Source organism: Xenopus tropicalis, chromosome 7 (assembly GCF_000004195.4).
Source record: "Xenopus tropicalis strain Nigerian chromosome 7, UCB_Xtro_10.0, whole genome shotgun sequence".
In the NCBI taxonomy this organism is placed as follows: Eukaryota; Metazoa; Chordata; class Amphibia; order Anura; family Pipidae; genus Xenopus; species Xenopus tropicalis.
The window spans coordinates 55922850-55938708 of record NC_030683.2 but is presented as its reverse complement, the minus strand read 5'-3'; the positions used below and the strand labels follow the sequence as shown (position 1 = coordinate 55938708).

General features: G+C 39.7%; 1 protein-coding gene across 1 annotated transcript in view; it reads right to left on the bottom strand.

The window, feature by feature from the left end:
• Nucleotides 1–15859, bottom strand: part of clstn1 (calsyntenin 1) — a 144586-nt gene that overhangs the window by 100138 nt on the left and 28589 nt on the right. The gene's annotated exons all lie outside the window — the stretch shown is intronic.

The following is a 15859-nucleotide window of genomic DNA, read 5'->3' as shown; positions in this document are numbered from 1 at the left end:
CCTTGGAGACTTACATTTTAGTTGCCAGTATTTTAATGAGCTGTGGCAGTTTTGAACCATGGTTTACAAGCATGGATGCTGGTCTTTTGGTTCCCTTATCCCAATGCATGGTGTCTGATCTTGGCTCCAGTCTACATATGCAGTGGCTGACAAAATTTTACATAATCTACTCAGTGATGTATAATACTATGCAAGTGCCAGGTCCTGTAATTAAGGGTTTGGGCACACTCAAGCTGGCCTGGCAGATCCTAGACAATGTCAGCCCCCATTTTTATAGCTTGCGACAGGTGTCATCTCTCATCTACAGGATCTGTGGGTTATGGCAGCCTTTGTGTATAGAACATTAACAGTATTCTTCATCAACACTGGTTCATAAAAGGTTGCCATAAATTGCTGTAGCTATAGGACACTTCATATTTATTTATTTATATGTGACATTATGACATTGTCTTTCACTTTTAAAGTTATTTTTATTCTCTGTTGCAGGTATGGTTAACAGCCAATGGGTTAGCCACGCATTTTACTGAACCTTGCATTAGGTTGCATTAGATTTTTGGGTTCTGACACACCTAGTTTAGGTTTTATGTGTGTCTCCTTTTTGTCATTTACAGGGGTGTGTATTATGGCTTGAGTTAGAGGATGTATTATTTACCTCGTAGCATATGCCATCTTCTTGTACTTTGATTTTGTGAAATTGTGCTTTATAGGGCATCACTTTTTGGTGCCATTTTATATTTTTGTTTTGTAAAATTGGTTGCAAATATTTTTAAGTAATCAAAAATTATTATTATAAAGTTATTATGATTTCCACCCCTTAAAAGGCATAGATTGGCATACCCCACAGACATGGAAATTAAATAAAACTGGGAATTTTTCTTAAATCTTTAAATTCCATTTCTTCCTAGTCCTGACGTACAAGTTTTTTCCCATCCCAGGAACATTAAAGATAGTTTTCTGTACTGCTATGAAATATATATAACAGTAGAGAGTAGGAAATCAGGTGGTTTTTATTGGCTAAACTACTTCCCTGACCTCCTTCACTAACGGATTAGACCTTATAAGGACAGACCCACCTATACACCTGCCATTTCCCTGCCCACTCTGCCCATTTCCCTTTAACAACTTCTTCTCCCACCATCTTCTACTGTGCATGCATCAGTCCAGGAGTTTTGCAGAAAGAAGAAAGCAGAAAGAAGAAACAGTGGACTGCTCTGTGACACTTGTGAAAAAGCAGCCTGGGTCAGTGCTGTTTTCTGCTAACAGGAGCACTGACCTGGAGTATCAGGTAAGTGATTGCAATCACTGGGTGTGCCTAACATTTGCCACCCTCCAGTGATCTAGGCCTTCCTTCTCCTTTAACTCAGAAGTAAGTCAATATTCCCATTAACTTCCTTACTTCAGAATTAAGCCACACAAAGCGATCCTTAATGCCATTACTTTTTTTTGTAACTTATATTTTATTAGTTTTCACAAATTTTTACAAAATAGCAAAATAAAAAAAAAACAGCAGATATGTTACCATTCAAGTGAACATTAATATATGAGGGGGGGGGGGGAAGAAAGGGGGGGAAAGAAAAAGAGAAAGAAAGGGAAAAAGGATTAAAGGAGAACAGGTATTTAACTCAGGTACTCTAAGATTTTCTTGATTAATTCTAGAATCTTTTAACCCTTCAGATATACAGCTCGTATTTTTTACAGAAAAAAGAATATATCATGTAATCAGTATATGAAATACTTAGACATATTTTTCAGCTTTCGGTCTCATCGGGTATCAGTTTCTTGGTTTGGGGGGTTTAGTATTTTCCCTCTTAGGTTGTCTGGGCGGAGGTGCTGGGAGGTTTTGCCAGTAGCTCATATGGGGCCCAGATGTCCATGTACTTTGTCATCTTATTTTGCAGTTGAGCTATTGTATTTTCAAAGCTCATGTTTCTGATCAATCTTTTGTGGACTTCTGCAATTGATGGGGCTATTGTTTTTCTCCAGCTTGCCGCTATCGCTATGCGTGCTGCCGTCAAAATATGGTTTAGCAGTTTTTGGGCACATTTTGGGGTGTCCTTTAGCGGTTTTCCCAGGAGGAATGTTAAAGGGTCCCTGGGTATCACTCTTCTGGTGACCTGTTCCATTATTTCACGTACCTCTTCCCAAAATTGGGTAATATGGGGACAGGTCCAGAACAGGTGGTGTAATGTGCCTAAGTCTTGGCAGCCTCTCCAGCATGTATTGGGGACCGAGGGGGAAAATTTATTTACTCTTACTGGGGTTTGATACCATCGCATTATAATCTTGTAAATGCTCTCTTTTTGCTTCACACAGGTAACCATTTGCTTTGCATTATTCCAGATAGAGTCCCATACTTCTGGCTCTATGGTTAAGTTTAGGTCCCGTTCCCATTGCTGCATATATTTATGGCTTGGGGTTTCCATATCTGGAGGGGAAAGTAGGATCTTGTAGATATTTGATAGTAAGGCCTTTTGAGGCCAGCCCTTTTTAACCAGGGTTTCAAATGGGGATAGGTATGGACCCTCTCTCACTCTTACAAACCGATTTATGAAGTGTCTTATTTGTAGATACTCATAAAATTTAACCTTTATTTCAGGATTCTTATCTGATATGTTTTCATACTGCAGGCATTGTGCTGTATTAGGGGTTACCAAATCTAGTATTTTAAAGAAGCCTTTAGCTTTCCAATTATAGTAAAAAGATTTCTGGGTTCCTGGGGGGAATAGCGGGTTATGGAACACCGGGGCTAATAATGAATTTTCTGGTGCCAACTTATGCTTGTGTTTGAGTCTCCTCCAAATTTGTAGTACTGTTTTTGTTGAGCATAAGGTTGTTTTGGGGGGATTTATATGAGGGCATGGGTTAAAGAGTAGGGCTCCCATATGCATAGGCTGTAGATGGTCATTTTCAATCTGAGACCATAGGGGCATATTATTTGGGGTTGTCCATACTGAGATATGTCGTAAGTGGGCTGCATCATGATATTTTTGTATAGATGGAACACCCAATCCTCCTTGGAGTCTGCTAGTTACTAGGATCGACCTCAGGATCCTAGGGCGTTTATTGCCCCATATATATTTATAGAATGTTGCTTGTATGTTGTTTAGTATTTTAGCAGGGACTAAAATTGGTAGAGTCTCGAATAAGTATAAAAATTTTGGTAGAATATTCATTTTGATGGCTGCGATGCGTCCAAACCAAGAGATTGGATAGTTCAACCATTTTTGTAAAGATACTTTTGTTTGCTGTATAAGGGGGGGGGAAGTTCTGTTTATAAAGATCTGTGTATTTAGGGGTAATCCGCACACCCAGGTAAGTAATATAATCGTTTTTCCATTTGTATCGAAATTTGGATTGTAAAGCCTCTTTCATTCTTGTTGGCATGCATAGGGGGAGAGCTTCTGACTTATCAATATTGAGTTTGTAGCCAGAGAGCCTACCATATATATTTAGTGTGTCATGGAGTATGGGCAGTGATATTTGGGGGTTTGAAAGGGATAGTAAGACATCGTCTGCAAAGAGGGCTATTTTATATTCCTTCTTTGCGATTGTTATCCCTTTAATGTCTGGTTGGTTTCTAATGTATGCTGCTGCTAAGGGCTCGATGCTTATAGCATATAGAAGCGGTGATAGTGGGCAGCCCTGTCTAGTTCCATTGCTGATTGGTATGTTTTTTCCTGTTGCACCTGGTATTTTGAGGGTGGTGGTTGGGTTAGAGTATATCGATTTAATAGCCATAAGGAAAGACCCCCTAAATCCCATGTGGGTTAATAAATTAAATAGGTATGGCCAGCTTAATCGATCGAACGCCTTTTCCGCATCTAAGCCCAGGAGAAGCGCAGGTTTATTTTGGCGTTGAATAATTTCTAGTATGTTAGTAGTACGTCTTGTATTATCTCCCGCTTGCCTACCCAAAATAAAGCCCACTTGGTCATCATGTATTAACTTAGGGGCAATTGTTGTTAATCTATTGGCTAATATTTTTGTGAATAATTTTAGATCTGAATTTAATAGAGCTATGGGCCTGTAGCTGCTACATAGACTGGGGTCTTTTCCCTCTTTAGGTAGTAATGTGAGGTGGGATGTAAGCATAGTGGTTGGGATTGGGGTCCCTTTTAGGAATTCGTTATACAATTTTAAGAGGTGGGGTAGGAAAATTTTTTGGAAGGTTTTATAGTAGACATACGGGAATCCGTCTGGTCCCGGGGTTTTCCCATTTGGTAGAGTTTTTAGCGTGGTTAAGATCTCTTCTGTGGAGATTTCTGCATTCAAGAGTTTGATATCTTCTGTATTCAATTTGGGTAGGTTGGCATTCGATAGAAATTCTTGTAGTGCGATTGTTGGGGTTTGTGTATGGCTGGATCCTGTTAAATTTAGATTATATAAATCTGTGTAGTATTTCTGGAAATGGTTTGCAATATGTTCAGGGTGATGGGTAATATTTCCTGAGGGGGATTTAATCTTGACAATAGTTGTATGGGCTTTACGCTCTCTTAATTTGTTGGCAAGTAGCGTATAGGGTTTGTCCCCTTGCTGATAAAAAGTTTGTTGTGACCATTTCAGGGTTTTATCTATCTCTTTCATTCTATATTTTTGTAGTTCCTCTTTAGTTTGTTGCAATTTTTGCCAGATTGTTGGGGATTTTGTTGCTTGGTGTTGTAATTGGAGGTCTTGTACCCTTTTAGTGAGTTGCACTAGTGTGGATTGCTGATCTTTTCGTTTAGCTGAAGCTATCGATATTAGGTTCCCCCTAATGGTTGCCTTATGTGCTTCCCACAGTATAGCTGTATTTGAAGCTGTCTGAGAGTTGATATGGAAATATTCTTTAAGAGCTTCTTCTATTTGTGAGCATGTTTGGGTATCTGCAAGAAGTGTTTCATTTAACCTCCAGTGGGGTTGTTTGTGGGGTGGGGGGCCTATCTTTATATCCAATATCACAGGCGCATGGTCTGACCACGAGATAGGTAGTATTTGTGAACAGAAATCTAGATTTAAGCATAAGTGGGAGAGAAAGAAATAATCCAGTCTAGAGTATATTTGGTGTGGGTTCGAATAAAAGGTAAATTGCCTATCTCTTGGATGATTTATACGCCAAGCGTCTTGGAGGACGTGTTGTCTCATCAATTGACGGAATTCTTTGGACATTAGGGTAGAGGTCTTATCTGGGGATGGGTGCGTTCTGTCCCTATCTTGGGATAGTACTAAATTGAAATCTCCTCCTAAGATTGTATAAGGAGCTAAGAGATGCTGGTTTTTTTCTAGGACTTTCCTTAGGAAGCGAATCTGATGTTTATTTGGGGAGTAAATATTGACCAATGAAATTGGGGTGCCTGCCAAGGTGCCCCTTATGATTAAGTAGTGCCCCTTTGGGTCTTTGTATATTGTTTCTGCTATGAATGGGCAATTTTTATGAATTAAAATTGCTACCCCCGCCTTTTTATGGGGGCCTGATGCATATATAGTGGTAGGGTAAAATTTGGACGTGAGGTGGGCCGAGGTTTGGCTTGGAAAATGTGTTTCCTGTACATAAGCTATATCTGCAGCTGCATTTTTTAGTTCCTTAAAAAGCAAACATCTCTTAGCTATTGAGTTGAGCCCTTTAGCATTTATAGACAGGATTTTAACCATCAATAATCAGTAGTCTTAAAGCTATAGAGGCTTCATTAGTTATGCATCCCAATCTAAGTATCTGATTATTGTATTCATGGATATATGATATAACAGTATCACCTTGGATATGGTGAGAGTATGATAGAGGGGGTAAAACGGTTATCAGAGAGTACCTTTCCAACATTAAAGTATAAAACATAACAGTATATAACAAAAACATTTTTGTAATCTCCAGAGTGGAGTTGCGAATTTAAAGTTATCGCTAATGTTTTACTGTGTAGCTTGTATGTGATCTACCGGACTCTGGAGTTTTTCGGAGGCCTTCTTGGCGTCCTAGGTGGGGGTCGCAGTGTCCAGTTCGCAGGATAGCAAATAGGATAGTGAAGTTCTTTAAAGTTCACTAAGGTAGTAGTTACGGAGAGGTCGTTCGCCTTGGGGCCCGGTCGGTCCGTGAGCTTTCGGCTCGTTGAATAGGGATATTGTGCGGATGGGGTGTTTAAGTCCAAGTTGATTCCCTCGGAGGTGTTGGTGCTTGTGAAGCGGTGGGTGATCGTCGGGCTGCAGCTTGAACTTTAGTCCATATCGGTTGTGGTCTGGGTCTGGTTGGGCCATGTAGTGCTGCTTGATCCTTGCTTGCGGCGTTGATGCCTAATCTAGATAGAAAGCTTTTATTGTTGCTTGGATCTTGTAAAGTGTATTGTTTGCCATCTTTGTTGACCATTAAGCGGAAGGGAAAGCCCCATCTGTAGGGGATATTATTGTCTCGCAGAGCCTGTGTCACCGGTCTCAGTTCCCTCCGCCTCGCCAGGGTTGTTGGGGAAAGGTCTGAAAAGATGGATATTTTATTATTCCGGAAGGTTAAGTCTTGTTGTTGTCGGCTTTTTGCAAGTATAGTTTCCTTGGATTCATAGTAATGAAAGCAGATCACCACGTCTCTTGGTGGATTGGATGGCGGTGGTTTGGCTGCTAATGAGCGGTGTGCTCTGTCTAGTCGGCAGGTTTCATCTGTTAGATCTGGGCATAGAGACAGAAATAAATCTCGTAGGTATTGTTGGAGGAGTTGTGGGCCCACTTCTTCTGGGATCCCTCTTATCCTCAAGTTCTGTCGTCTGGATCTATTTTCCAGATCCTCACACAGCAATTTGAGTTGATATATCTCCTCTTTCATGGCCGTATTATCATCTTCTAGCGTGGCATAGCGTTGGGCCAGGTCATCTGTTATTGATTCCACTTTATCTGTTCTCTCACCTAGCTCGTCTATCTCAGCTCGTAGGTGCTGTATTGCTTCCGATAGGGTTTTTGTGATTGAGCTAGTGAGTGTTTGTTGGAGATTCTGGAGCTGTTCAGTCAATATCTGAGCTGTGACTGGTTGTGTTTGAGAGTCCAGTATTTCTGGTGTAAGAGTGAGTGCAGGTTGTGACTGACCTGGTGATTGTGGGTTTGGTGCCTCCAGACCGCTTGAAGAGGACATTGGAGATAATGGGGCTGGTTCCCGTTCTATCTCGACGCCATCTTGGATCGGTTCGGGTCTGTTGGATTGCGAGGCTTTTTGCAGGTATGGGGACATGGTACCCGCTTGTTCTTTGTTTCTCCTTTTCCCCATGTCGCACTTGTATTTCTGTGCCCGAATCATACAATATCACCTTATTATAGCTCGTTTTTCGGGCGTTTTAGGGCCTAAGCGAACGGAGCTCTCTTTAAGTACCAAAGACCAAAGTACTTAGCTCCATACTAAGCAGCAGGGGATGTCACCACTTAGGTGGGAGTAAGAAGAGCAAGGGGGCTGGGCGCATCTAGTTGCAGGGAAACAAGCTCAGGTCTCACATTAATTTTTTATTATGATGAGCTGTATCATATTTGCATAATATAAAATGTAATAATTACATTTACATTATACATGTAATAATTAAATTATATACTATGCACTATTTGCACCACCACCCCCACCCCTGGGCCTTGGAAAAATTGTCTTGCTTGAAACCGGTCCGTGGTGCAAAAAAGGTTGGGGACCACTGAGCTACAGTATGTGGCAGATGAAATTAAGTGCTAGCACAGACTGGATTTTTTTTTTAGCCTTCCTTTATCTGGTATTGTACCTATAGACTGGAGGAAAACTAATGTAACTGAAATATTTTAAAAGGGAATTAGAATTTCAAACTGGCAATAATAGGCCTATAAGTTTGGCACATGTGTTATTGGCAAGTTATATGACAGTCTGTCAAAGGATCACATTCAGAGTTATAAAATCAGTAATGCAATATCAGCAAGGCTTTATGAAGGATAGGCTACCTCAGAAAAATTTGTAAATCGGTATTTATGATGAGGTTTGTAAGAAGCTGGACAGTAGGATTGCAGTAGATGTGATCTATTTGGTGTTTGATACAGTGCCACGCAAACAACTGCTTTTTAAACTAAGGTCTATTGTTTGTACATGGGCAGGAAACTGTCTAAGGAATAGCGTACAGAAGATAGTTGTTAGCAGTAATTCTGTACTTGGAGTAGGGTTCAATCATTCCCATTGAGTATGTGGCATCCTTACAGCAGGACTGGCTGGGTGGCTAAGTGGCAGAGGAGATTCAATGTTGATTAAAGTATGGCCATGCACCTAGGATGTAGAACATGCAAGCCACTTATACCCTTTATGTCATTAGACAAATTCATAATGGATAAGGTTTGTAAATTAATAACTTAGCTGTAACAAGCAGTACAAGTCAGCAGCAGCAATGTCGCCCAAGGTTTTGAGCTGTATTAAAAGGGGAATAGATCTGCAGGAGGAGATTCTTCCACTATACAAAGCACTAATAAAGCCTCATATATGCAGTGCAGTTTTGGTCTCCAGTTCTGAAATGGGATATTATTAAATGAGAAAGTTCAAAAAAAGGGGAAACTAATCTGGTAATGTGTATGGAAAGTGTCTGTTATGAAAAAGAAAATTGACTAAGTTGCAGGTCAGCAGGTTTTTTTAAATATGAGTTAGCAAAACACCATTCTTTTAATTTGGAATATTAGTCCAAATATTCATCACAGAATTTTGTGTGTTCTTCAGGGCTCGTACAGACGGACATTTCGCCCTGCACTCTCCTGCGGAGGTATTCTCCTGCTTTCCACTGCAGGGGAACACAGGGTGAAACACAGCCCTTTCTTCCCTATCGTGCTGTATTCACACATGCACATCTAAGTGCTTACATGCACCCTCTGTTAGTGCAGCGGGATAGGAAAGAACGGGCTGTGTCTGCTAACTGATCATCACAGAATTGTGTGTGTTCTTCAGGGTTCATACAGATGGGCATTTTGCCCTGCATTCTCCTGTGGGGGCGTTCTCCTGCTGTCCACTGCAGGGAAACACAAGGTGAAATACAGCCCTTTCTTCCCTATCGTGCTGTATTCACACAGGCACACCTAAATGCTTACATGCACCCTCTGTACAGCACGATAGGGAAGAATGGGCTGTGTCTGCTCCTGCCAACCCCCTGCGGTAGAACGCAGGAAGGATCTACCACAGGGGAACGCAGCAACAGCCCTAAGGCTAATGAAATGCTAATAATAGCTGCTCGGGTGCAGGCACTTGTAGCCGATATCTGCCGAAAATGCAAAGTCTCATGTTTTTTTGGCAAATATCTGCTACATGTGCCTGCACCCAAGCATATTCAATGCATTGGAGTGCATGCACAGGTATGGGGACTTTTAAGCGTATGTAGCGTATTCTTGGCAAGCGGTTTTCGGCTTATCAAAACACTAGGCTACATATGCTATGTGTGTCATTAGCCTAAAGGTTATATGTCCTTTACTGTTTGGGCTGATAATATACACTTAAATTATTACACACAGGTCTAGATGGCAATAAAGTGTAAGCATGCCTTGTTTGATTGTAATTAGTGTCTGTGTAAATAGTCTGAGTTTCTCAGCTCTTGACCATTTTGCATTTCATCCAGGCCTGCACTGATTTTGCTGGTTACTAAAGGCATGAGGAAAGCAAAATAACTGTCAAAATATCTATGAGCATAAAAGTTTAACTTTATAAAACAAATGGATGATATAAAAAGATATGCAAAGATTTGAAAAATGCCAATAAGTTCTGTTCAAACCCTAGAAAATTAGGGATTATCTGAGGCATTCCAAGAAAGATTTCAGACACAAGCGGCAGGAAAATTTGTCAGGATGCAAAGAAAAACCCAAAAGCAACTTTTACTGAAATACAGGTTTCTCTGTAAGAGTGATGTGGCTGTTTCAGCATTCTCAGTATGGCGATGCTTACAATATGCTTAATGGCACCACCTAGAGAAGTCGCAAAGCTTCATTAACAAAATATATTGAGTGATAATACCATTCCGAAACTTTACAGCCACAACCATAAATGTTGTGTTTGGAGAGCAGTCAATAAGGCCTATGTACAGAAGTACATTATCAATATCGTGAAGCATGTAGGTGGATCTCTGCAGGTTTATGGAGCATGTACACTAATGGGTGTATTTATTAACATTGGAAACAAACATCACCAGTAATAATTCTCATAGCAACCAATCAGATATTTGCTTTTGTCTTTTAACTTGTAGGTGACTGTTCAAATCCGCGTGTTGATTGGCTGCTACGGGCAACATCACCGGTGATGTTGGACAAATTACATTAAATTGCTGTGTACAGGGTGCATTTGGACATTCAAACATGACACTGATCCAAAACATAAGGTTGATTTTAGCTTTCACTGGCTGCAGCAGAAAAAAAGTGAAGTGGCCCCCCAGTCTCCTGACATCACCATCAAAAAGCCACTTTTGGGAGATCCCAGACATGTATTTTCTGTTAGACAGCCAAATAATTCAAGTCAGGTCATCACTTACACTAAGTGCCATGATAGACGGGGAGATTAGTCGTCTGCGACAAATCTCCCTTGTTGCGGGCATCTAATCTCCCCGATATGCCATCCCACCAGCTTGAATGTAAATCGCTGGTGGGATGGCATATGGGGCGCAGCGATTTCCCAAAATCGTGGAAGTTGCCTTGATAGGCGCTGCATATGCCATCCCACAGGCGATTTACATTCAAGCCGGAGGGATGGCATATCGGGGAGATTAGTCGCCCGCAACAAGGGAGATTTGTCATGGGCGACTAATCTCCCCGTCTACCACGGCCCTTAAGAAGGCATGAAATTAAATCAAATCCAACAATTAAATCAGCAATCCACTTAGAAGACCTCTGTGTAAATAAACCCCTCCCCTAGCTAAAGCCTATCATTATAGATAAAAAGCAGGTCATTATACAAGGCTTTGGAAGAGAAACGCAAGCTGAGCAGGCTCAAGCCCAAGTCCAGCAAGTTCGACCTGAGAGAAGGAAGTCTGATACTAAAGAACTTGTGTACAGAATAAAAGGAGAGAAATGCTGTGTTTTTGACAGAGGACTTAGAGTAGCATTACTGTGTGTTTATGGCTGTATTTACATAGACATTTTTTTTTTATAAAGCTTAGTTTAAACATCTCCTTCTTTAAACTATTGCTGAAACCCTTTTCAACAATAGCTCAAAGAAGAAGGAGATGTTAAAACTCCATGGCTTATAGGGTATACTGTCCCATTAAGAACTAAGGGTACACAAACTTTTTAACAGGTCAATTTTATTACCTTTTTTTATTGATATCGTTTTTAATAATTATAATTGTGATTTTCAAGTGTTAAAATAACAAGGATTAGCATATTGGATACTTACTTATTGTTCCTACATGGCTAGCTCATCTCAGTTTACAGAATGAGTCCCTGCCATTTTGGTTTAAGAATAAACAATAATAGTTGTCAGTCATATTGACTGGGGCAGATTCTTTTATAGTGTGTCACTACAAAACAGGATAAGACATCTAAGATGGAGACATTTATAAAAAAAAGTATTGGCATGTGTTAGTTATTCAAATGCTAACATTCGATAAGTTCAAAGTTATATATTGTTAATACGAAATGTTTTTTTTGGTGATAAAATGCATTAATGCGTTTAAAACTAAGGCAGTTTGACATGGCTTGCGCACTACCTGCAATAATATTGCTCTTTCCGCAACCGCGTGGATTCCTCCCACAACCCAAAAACATACGGGCAGATTAACTGGCTTCTGATAAAATTGACCACAATGTGTGTGAATGTGAACCTGCCTGCTCCACAGACACAGGGGCTGATGTGAATTATGTATTGCCCAAAAATGTTTGACACTATATAAATACCAGGAAATAGAGAAATAAAAGCTTAATGTAAATTTACAGATCCTGTATTGTTTGTACCAATACACAATATTCACTTTAATTCACATAGGTTCATTGGTACAATAGAAGGAGAAGGCGGGGCAGCATGTGGGCAAGAACCTTTTTCAGTACTACTTCAAAAAGAGGCCACAGTAGATTATCTACTACAGGTATCTGACCCCCTTATCCAGAAACCCATTATCCAGAAAGTGCCGAATTACAGGCCATCTCCCATAGACTCCATTTTAATCAAATAATTCACATTTTAAAAAATGGTTTCCTTTTTCTCTGTAATAATAAAACAGTACCTTGTACTTGATCTATACTAAGATATAATTAATCTTTATTGGTGGCAAACCAATTCTATCGGGTTTAATTACTGTTTAAACAATTTTTTTTAGCAGACTTAAGGTAGGAGATCCGAATTACGGAAAGATCCCTTATTCGGAAAACCCCAGGTCCCGAGCTTTCTGGATAACAGGTCCCATACCTGTACTCCAGGTAGTAATGCTTACACAGAATTTTTTTAGGAGACAAATCAGCATGAAAGAAAAATTTGAGAGTACATATCCAAAGAGATCAGAATTCAAACAAGAAAAATAAAACTAATAATTATCATAATCTTAATTGTCTCCTATTGATTAACACCTGCTGAAATATAATCAGTGCTGGAAGGAGAGTCTGGTACGCTCCCAACTCCCGGCCCGGCATGTAATTATATCCGGCCCTCAAGATCATTTTATTATTATTGTTTTTAATGCCCCGGCAATATGAAGCAACACACAATAAACTACAGATCCCATAATGCAGCGCTTCAGCTGCCTTGCCGGACACTTTCCGCGTTAATTAAGGGGAGCGGGGGTGCAGAGACCAGTAGTGAGGTCCTCTGCGGCCGTACCCTACGAGTGTGACTGGTATCTGATGTGTGATAGCGGCTCTTACCAACACCATTCCCGCAGGTACGCGCTTGGCTTCTGATAGCCGGCGGCTAAAAGATTGGTAGCAGCAGTCTTTCTGAGCCGAGCAAGCTGTGGGCAGCAAATGGGGTCGCTAGGATTTAGACTTCGCACACCATACTAGCTGCAGTATTGACAGTATTTACCGCAGCTAGTATGGTGTGCGCAGTACGAATATCCTCTGAACTAACATTAATAATCTGGCTGCGGACTCGATCGTCCTTGTAAATAACTTGTATATATTTATGAAATTGGTACCTACACCTGGCATTACCAAATCATGCTCTTTAATTAATTGAACTATATGAACTATATAACCGAGAGTGAACGGTTATTACAATGAATTCAACGGTCCAAATTGAGTATGTTTGCGTGTGTTTTTAACTTCTATCGTTGATCAATTAATTTAGAACTCACTTGACTATTTTAAATAATTAACTATTTTAATGATTAATCAATAACGGTTAAGTATTATGATGAAGCAAAGACAACAGAATTTTAGTGTGTTCAATAAATGTTTATCCTGTTCGGCCCGCAACCTAAAGTGTGTTTTGGATTTTGGCCCCCTGTGCAATTGAGTTTGACACACCTGCCCTAGGCAATGAGCCAAGAGGGCTGGCAAGTCAGGCCTTCGACTTGATTGTCACATGGCCCAACATCTAACCCTAGACACAGTCACACTCCTGTCTGCTGTTAGTGCTTCCTACTCCAGCCCCTCTGAGCCCACCCACGCACTTCCTGCTGCAAAGGCTCTGCGATCCTGGGACCCTCAGTACAGACAAGGACCGCTCACAAAAACAGTAAGTGACCTTTTTATTTTATTTTTTTTACCTATATACACACACATTCATGCATTTACACATAAAACACACCTTTTAGTAAATGTATTTTTTTCCTGCTTTTCTGACTTTGTTTTTTGCTTTTGTACATATTTACTCACTTACATACACATATACATACATTTACCCACTTTTTAGAGATGTACACACAAGTATACACAAACAGGCACAAATATTTATTTTTTTCCTTTTTTTGTTTAGTTCCCTATTTTATCATTTTGTCTTTTGTTTTTCCCCATAAAGCTATATTTTTCACAGTGTGATTTTGGAGCAGGTATTATGATCATCAACCACGCTGTAAAATAATTAATTTTGCTATTTCATTGATTTGCCTAATTGTATTTCATTTTTTAAATTTTATTGCAGTTTTACACTTGCATTGTTGTTTGTTGCATTTATTTTAGCGTAGCTTTGCCATTTGGTAGTTTGGTGTATAAAGACGTCTTCACCTGTTTCGGATTTGTCAGAATGTGTACTTTTCAAAAATATATGTTTTTCTGGGGGTCTCTGTATAGTTAGGAAGTCTTATGGCACATAATATGCAGTTGGGGTCTCTGTTTGCAGACGCTGAGTTGGCAGATTAAAATATTCATATGGACTACTTTCATTTGGGGTCCATACATAAACTCATACTTAGGTATACCTATGCATATTGGATATCAAAACTGTTGAGCAGACCTGTGGCGTTAATATTTGGGGTGATTTGCCATTGTATGTAAACACCTGTGTTAGATAAAAAAAAAAAAAGGCAAATTGCAACATTTTTAGGTGATTTTCAGAAATGTCATCAAATTCAGGAAAGCTTTGTTGTTTGGTAGTTTAGTATAGAAAGGCGTCTTTACCCATGTGTACTTTCCAAAAATATATGGTTTTCTGGGGGTCTCTGTACAGGGGGTCTTATGACACATTATACAAAGGGGGCTCTGTTTGCGAAACTGAGTTGGCAGGCTAGAAAATTCACATGCATTACTTTCATTTGGAGTCTGTACATAACCACACACAAGTAAATCTACGCATATTGGGCATCAAACTGTGCAGTAGACCTTTGGCATTCATATTTGGGGTGATTTACGTTTGTATGTAAGAAACTGTGCAAGATAAATGTGGCAAATTGCAACTTTTTTAGGTGATTTTTAGGAATGTCATAAAAAATGCTAACGTTAAGAACAATTTGCAGATTGATACTTTGGTGTAGAAAGGTATCTTTACCCATGTTAGGTTTTTCAGAATGGGTACTTTCCAAAAATATATGGTTTTCTGGTGTTTCTGTACAGTAAGGAGTAAGATACAGTAAGATGTCACAAAATGAAAGCTTTGAGGTGATTTTCGGAAATCTCCTCAAAATCGCCAATTTTAGGAAAGCTTTGCGGCTTGGTACTTTGAAGTAGAAAGACACAGGTACTTATTTTAGATTCGGAGGAATGTGTACTTTTCAAAAATGTATGGTTTTCTGAGGTAAAACCTCATTTTTTGTGGCTTTATTCCACATAAAATGCAGTAAATGTGTTGATTTTGCAGTAACTGAAATGACAGAAATGATGCACCACATGGGGGTATTTTTGTTTTGTGGCCCCTACCAAAGCACATTGGGTACCAAGGTGTTTATTGGACCTCTGGCATTCATATTATGGTGTTTTATCTTGGTACTTAATGATATGTAGGAGAAAAGAAGCTGGAGATTTGAAGCTTTGAAATGATTTTTCAAAATGTCACAATTTTTCAAAAACTTTTTTTTTTCAGCAAATTCAGCAAAGCATTGCAACTTGGTAATTTGAAGAAAAAAAGACAGTTGTGCCCATTCTGGATTCAACAGAATCTGTTTGTTCCAAAAATGTATAGTTTTCTAGGGTTAAACTACTTTAAGTGGAATATTTGGCCTTGAAATCTATGTAGATTTCTGGAGCAGTGCTTTGGAAAGTTAATATTGTACTGCTGGGACTTTTTGACCTATAAAATTGAGAAATCTCCATAAAACTATACATATTTGGTATTGACACGCTCAAGAGACATAATAAGAGCGAGTAGAGCAGGAACGGACTGTCTGTGAGCTCGCTAAGCCCCGCCCACTCTATGAATATTCACTTCACTTTACGTAGGTGAGGAGGTTGTCATTGAAGTCTATGAGGGCCAGCGGCTCTGAGCTGATATACTGAAGAGTCTAAACCGGAAGCTGGCATAAGGTCTGGGTAGAGCACAGTTTTCAAGCAGTTATGGACATATTTGAACCCAAAAGTATTAAAA